The 6,244-nt window shown below is 45.3% G+C and overlaps 1 protein-coding gene across 4 annotated transcripts in view; it reads left to right on the top strand.

Annotated features, from left to right (window-relative positions):
• The window catches only part of LOC147023601 (E3 ubiquitin-protein ligase RNF13-like), a 97,013-nt gene that overhangs the window by 80,217 nt on the left and 10,552 nt on the right, over positions 1–6,244 (top strand). The window lies entirely within an intron of this gene.

Genomic DNA, 6,244 nt, shown 5'->3' with positions numbered 1-6,244 from the left:
TTTTTTTGGTCTTTTTTCAGACGGGGAAATAAACAGAAGCAAAGCTTACACCACACACTCATTTTATCGTTCCTTCCTGGAGCCAATGGAGCACTGTTCAAAGACCACAGGCAGCTGCAAACTGAAGGCAGTGGAGTCCCTCGCTGGCCAAGTGAACCCTCACTTTCTAGAAGGCCGAGGCATGGTGCCAGGCCACGCTAAATCCCCCACATGGGAACGGCATTAGAGGCTGAGCGGACGTTTGAGGGTGGGCGAGAGCGACGGCGAGGCTGCCCAAGATGTCTAGCTTTCCCTTACTCCGATAAATGTACACCTTCATCCTTCCAAGCTGTTTGTCCACTCCTCACCCATTCTTTCGACCTCCGCCCCGTCCCTTTCCTCTCGCACCCTTTCTTCACTTGCACCTTCCCCTCCACCATCGTGTGTTTTATTTTTTTTTGTCACAAATTCACCGCAGCTGTCTTATCTCGGCCTCTTTGCGCATGGGATTTTGTGTGCTCTGTGCAAGACTTAAAAAGATCCCAAATATGGGCACCAAGCTATGAAAAATGAAAGTGCTCCTGCTCCTCTCTCCTCCACCCCCTTTCTGGGGCTCTTTTCATTTTGAAAAGACTTGGAAGGTGTGCAATGCTCCTGTTCATGATGGACTACGTCCAAAACTGGGCAACGATGGAAACTTTCTAATTTTAAGACTCATTGGATTTTTGTATTTCAAATCCGTCCAACATGGTATGAAAGAGGAGTTTCTCCAAAGAAAAAAAAATTTTTCTCCATTATTTGTCGTCTTGTAAAATCTATTCTGTGTGGGCCACGGTACGTTCGGTGACGCGTCGTAGTGCATGATTGCTTCTGCAATCGTCCTTTGTGTGCTGCATACCGCTTCCTTCACTCTCGTGACTTATTTCTCCCAAACTTCTTTACGTTCCATCTCCGCTCTTTCCACTACTCTGCTCTTCTTTCTTTCTCCCATCATATTTCCTTTTTTTAATTATATATTTTTTTCTCATTTTAGCACCCCCCCCCTCCTTTTCCCTTTCCCCAGGCATATTTAATACGTAGATGGCCCCTGAATAAACTCGTAGTACAGTGACTGTTGCTAGTACTGTACAAAATCCAATTAGATGTGGTTGGTTTTTCTTCCCCCCTCCCACATCCTCCCACCTCCTCCCACCTCCCCCCTCTCCCCTTGTTTTGCTGTCCTCTCTCGCATTCAATTGCACAAAGATTGGTTGATGAAGGAGGGGGATGGATATGTTTGTCGATCGTTGATCCGTCCATGAAGGCAGTTGGAAAGTAGTACTAGATGGGCCTTTGAGTAGTACTAGAGTAGTACTAGGAAAGTAGTACTAGATGGGCCTTTGAGTAGTACTAGAGTAGTACTAGGAAAGTAGTACTAGACTAGCAAGGTCTCATGGTATCGTGGAGACGCTGTGTCCCCGTGATCTCCAATAAAGGGCAACGTAGCGGGTCGGAAGGAATTTGAGGATTTTCAGGAATGTAAACTCAAAGCCAAGCCTGCTGCATGCAGCATCTGGAAACCAATTGCCTCACAGAAACGAGACGACAGGGAAATTAATAAATTGCATCATATTTTGTCAATTCTGTCGATATTCTTGGTTTTATTTCTCTTTCTCTCTCTCTCTCTCTCTCTCTCTCTCTCTCTCTCTCTCTCTTTCTCTCTTTCTCTCTTTCTCTCTTTCTCTCTTTCTCTCTTTCTCTCTTTCTCTCTTTCTCTCTCTGTCTCTTTCTCTCTTTCTCTCTCTCTCTCTCTCTCTCTCTTTCTCTCTTTCTCTCTTTCTCTCTTTCTCTCTTTCTCTCTTTCTCTCTTTCTCTCTTTCTCTCTTTCTCTCTTTCTCTCTTTCTTTTTTTCTCTCTTTCTCTCTTTCTCTCTTTCTCTCTTTCTCTCTTTCTCTCTTTCTCTCTTTCTCTCTTTCTCTCTTCCCCCCCCCCTCCTTCTGTTCGATTGAATGACCTTTGAACACGATTACTAAGGTTGTCGACCCACAGATTGGAGAGGTCTTGGCTGAAATGAAAAAAGGTCGACCTTTCGGATAGATGGTGTTTAGCTGGTGATCCGGATTGTTGTCGAGTCGGTGAATGAGGCCGCTCGATTAGCTGAAGGAATTCTTCAGGTCTCTCTCTCTCCTCCCCCACCTCCTTTGCTGTGCATCTTCGCTGCATGCGCAGACTCTCCGAGGCAGTGTCTCTGCAATTTGTGCAGCAGATTGTTTTAATACTTCCTTTATTTTTGCCTTTCGTCATCGTTTGTTGGTTATTGTTTCCTTTTATTTTACTCTTGAGAAAGAAAGAGAATGCGACACCTTGAGCAGTGGCTGATGGTTGAATGGACTGTTTGTGCCGTTCACCCCTTGGCCACTTTAATTGCTTTTTTGTTTTCTTTTCTCGCTTAAATGTCGTGAATGGTGTTGGGGATTTTTTTTTCTTCTTCCTCCACTTTTAAGTATGTTTAAAGTTTTGCCGGTCTCCCTAACAGGCGATGCTAGACTGCCGGAGATTGACCCCAAAACACTGAGCGCGGAGGCTTAATTTTGATTACAAAGTGCCAAATGGCGGCTCGGGAAAAGGTTATAATCCTCATTTAGCTTGTACACGCCAATAACCGAACTCACATGTGCCCGCTGGCAATTTGTTCGTGCATGGATGAGTAATCGATCCCCAGAAATCAAGAAGAAGAATAAATAATGTTGAAACGCGTGTACAGCAAGTTTCCACTTAACGTCGTGGATGCGTTCCGAGAAAGTGCAACATTGAGCAAAACACCATTAAGCAGACGAGATATTCCCCTGGACGTCGTGTTGTAACGAGGGGGGTGTCGGGGGAATGTGTTCCCAGGGCACATTTTCGGTCGCCCTAATATAACTTTAACCTCACCTGACTACATATTAAAGACAAATATTGAACAAACGCTCAACGCGCTTAATTAATCACATCCGTTTTAACATCCAAACTGATGCAATGATGGGACCTCTTGGCTGGAGTGCATACTTGCAGGAAGCTTTCCAGTCTTGCTGAAGGGTTTATTGAATGATTTTTTTAGGTTATTTCTCCGAAATAAGTTCAGAGAGTGAGTCCCGGTGTCCGTCCGTCTGTCCGTCCGTCCATACAACGTACGTATGTACGTCCGTTAACATTTGACGAAAACACCTTCTCCTCACAAACTACCTGACCGATGTGGACCAAATATGATACGATGTATCAAGACAGTAAGGTCTCATGGGGTTGTGCTCCCCATCCACATCCACCCATTTTGAAGGTGGTGAAAGTGGGGTTTCCCCCAAATGTTGGTGTTTTATTCACAAATCTTCTTCTCAGAAACCACCAGCGAGATCCAGCCCAAACTCGCCATGAGGCATCGTGACCATGCCCTAACCTTAAGTTGTGCTCTTCATGGCCATATCTTCCCTGGAAATGGGGCTACGAGCCCCCTCCCCGAATCCCTCATTTTCACGAAAACATCTTCACAACTACATGAGCGATACGGACCAAATTTGGTGCAAAGCATGAGGGCAGTAAGGTCTCATGGGGTTGTGCTCTCCATCCAGATCTGCCCTGTACAAGAGGCTGAAAAGGGCTATTTATTGTAAGTTGGGCACATAAATAGTCCATGGAATGCACTCTATCGAACCGATTGAGGCCGACCCAGGTTACTGCTAACCCTAACCGTCGATGTTGCGTGAGGGTGCAACATGGCTCGTGGAGTGGGCATGGCGTCGGCTGGATGGGGCACAGCTTCCTCTCCACAAGCTGATAATGACTCGGTACATATTCAAAACAACATAGCATCGGTGTTGGCAATATCTACAGTGAACTCTGTTCCCTAATTTTTTTGGCGACGTTCTAGGGAAATGACGCTCTTTGGCACGATATATCGGAGATTCCCTGTATAAAGAAACCAGGGAAGGGAGCAAAGGAAACAACTGAGAAGTTTATCAAGAAGAGGAGGACATCCCAATCAAACAATAAATCACACTTGTACCAAAAATTAATCGCACGTATTTTCACGCATATAACCCGCGGGCTATAATGTGTTACATTGGTTCCAAAAATTCCAACTGCGGGGTATACTCATGTGCGGGCTATACGGTATTTAACCATACGACACGTGACACGGGGCTAAGTTAAATTATGGAGATACAAAAAGTTTTTTTTTTGGTAATACAATTGTATTACTGTATCTTTAATTACACTTCTTTCGTAATATTTCACCTGCATATATACAGGTTGTGGATAAAAAAATGGAAACACCAATATAAAGTCACTTAATAGGGCATTGGGCCACCAGGTGCAGCCAGTACGGCCTGTATGTGCCGTGGCATAGAGTCCACCAACGGCTGGAATTCTGCAGGAGGGATGCGGCACCATTCTTCTACGAGAAAATCAATCAAATCTCACCTGTTTGACGGAGGTGGAAACCGACAATCGGATCAAGACGAAACTGGCCATGTGGCATCGTGACTATGCCCTAACCTTACGTTGTGCTCCCCATGGCGATATCTTGGGCACATAACCCGGTTTTCGTAGCCCCCGGTCTCGGGCATCGTCCCAGAATATCCTACAAACGCTCGATTGGGTTCAGATCTGGTGACTGAGAAACCCATGACATGGGTAACATCAGTGTCATGCTCATCAAGCCATTGGGCGACCACACGTGTTCTGTGGATGGGGGCATTGGTGGGGAGGAGGAGGAGATTGGGACCATACTCTGTGCAGAGCGTTGGTGCTGCCTCAGCAATCTTTTTGGCTATTGGGAACAATCCTGGACGGGTCGCCACTCCGACACAGTATACCAGCATGCTGGCACTCATTTTGCCGACCTCGGAAGGATGACAGGCTGAGTTAACCCCACCTGGTATTAATTCAACAGCTAAGTGGGATTTGAACTCAGGACCCTAGGATCCAAAGCCTGCTAATTGATGGGGGGTGGGAGGGGGGGGTCGCCTCTTGCAACCATGCTCGCCATATTTATAGGCAACCAGGCCTGTGCACCATTTTTATGCAGAACCCTAAGCATGCTGGGATTTTATTTGCTTAATGAAGACATGTGCCACACCTGTGTGGAAACTGTTGCGTGGTGTCCCTCATTTGCCTAGGTACTTCCATATTTTTGTCCACTGCCTGTATATCTAATTCCAAAGCTATTTAAGGTACTGGTATATCGTCTTACATCAAGTGCACAAAGTCCTCATCTTCTCTATCTCTGTGAAACAACTCGGAGTCAGGAAGTGTGGGTCTATCGCAATCCATATTGTCATCACTCTCAGATTCTTCTTCTCCTGAAATTTGCCCACTTCTCTCATTAGCATTCACAATGGTTGATAATTTTAACAGCATTCCATGCTTCTACAACCCATTGACAAACTTTGGCATCGCTGGCCTTCTTCATTTTCCCAGAGGCTGTATACTTGTGCAGGCCCTCTGTCATCCATTTTTCAAACACTCACGGATCTTCAGTTTGAACACTCCGTTTACGGTGAAGGAAAAAGGCACCTCCAACGAAAAAGTAACTAGAAAGGCGCATCCAACGCCCCGCCCCGTGACATTGCCAAAGGCTCGCCCGCACTGTGCCCGTTGGTGGTTCAGGCGCCATTCAAGCCAAAGTCCCGTCCTGATCCTTGTTGGTCTATCCCGAACGTTCGAATCAATTACCCCAGGTGGCTGGGATTTTAATAAATTAACCCCCATGCTCTCCCAGCCAAAGAGAGCTGCCATAAAGCAACTAAGATGTTGGTCTATCCCGAACGTTCGAATCAATTACCCCAGGTGGCTGGGATTTCAAGAAATTAACCCCCATGCTCTCCCAGCCAAAGAGAGCTGCCATAAAGCAACTAAGAAAAGCTACACAAGGTAAGATCTTTGCTGTTTCAAACACACGCTTTAAAATTTTAAGGGAAGATTAAAAACCTGAGATGGAAGAAGCTCTTTCAGAGAATTGCAGCATCACAAATTTTGAGAGTTCTCTTGCAATCTGAACAAAAATTACAATTCATGTGTTGGAATAGTTCCTTTTGGTAATGTTAAACTGTTTACTTTCATGATATGTAAAGTGCAAACTTTTCCTACAATCACGATGCTGTCTCTCGTTCTGTATGGCAGATGCATTTGAATTCGACAGAGTTGGTCATCCATGAACCGTTTTTAATTTTATTTGCTTTACCAACAATACTCTTGAATGAAGACCATTCAGGTTGTGTCAACAAGGTTGGAAGGATATACAGTAGATTAC

This window comes from Eptatretus burgeri, chromosome 7 (assembly GCF_056783735.1).
Source record: "Eptatretus burgeri isolate ZD-2024b chromosome 7, Ebu_testis_v1, whole genome shotgun sequence".
NCBI classification, from domain to species: Eukaryota; Metazoa; Chordata; class Myxini; order Myxiniformes; family Myxinidae; genus Eptatretus; species Eptatretus burgeri.
The sequence above is the reverse complement of the archived record's forward strand: the minus strand, read 5'-3'. Positions and strand labels throughout refer to the sequence as shown.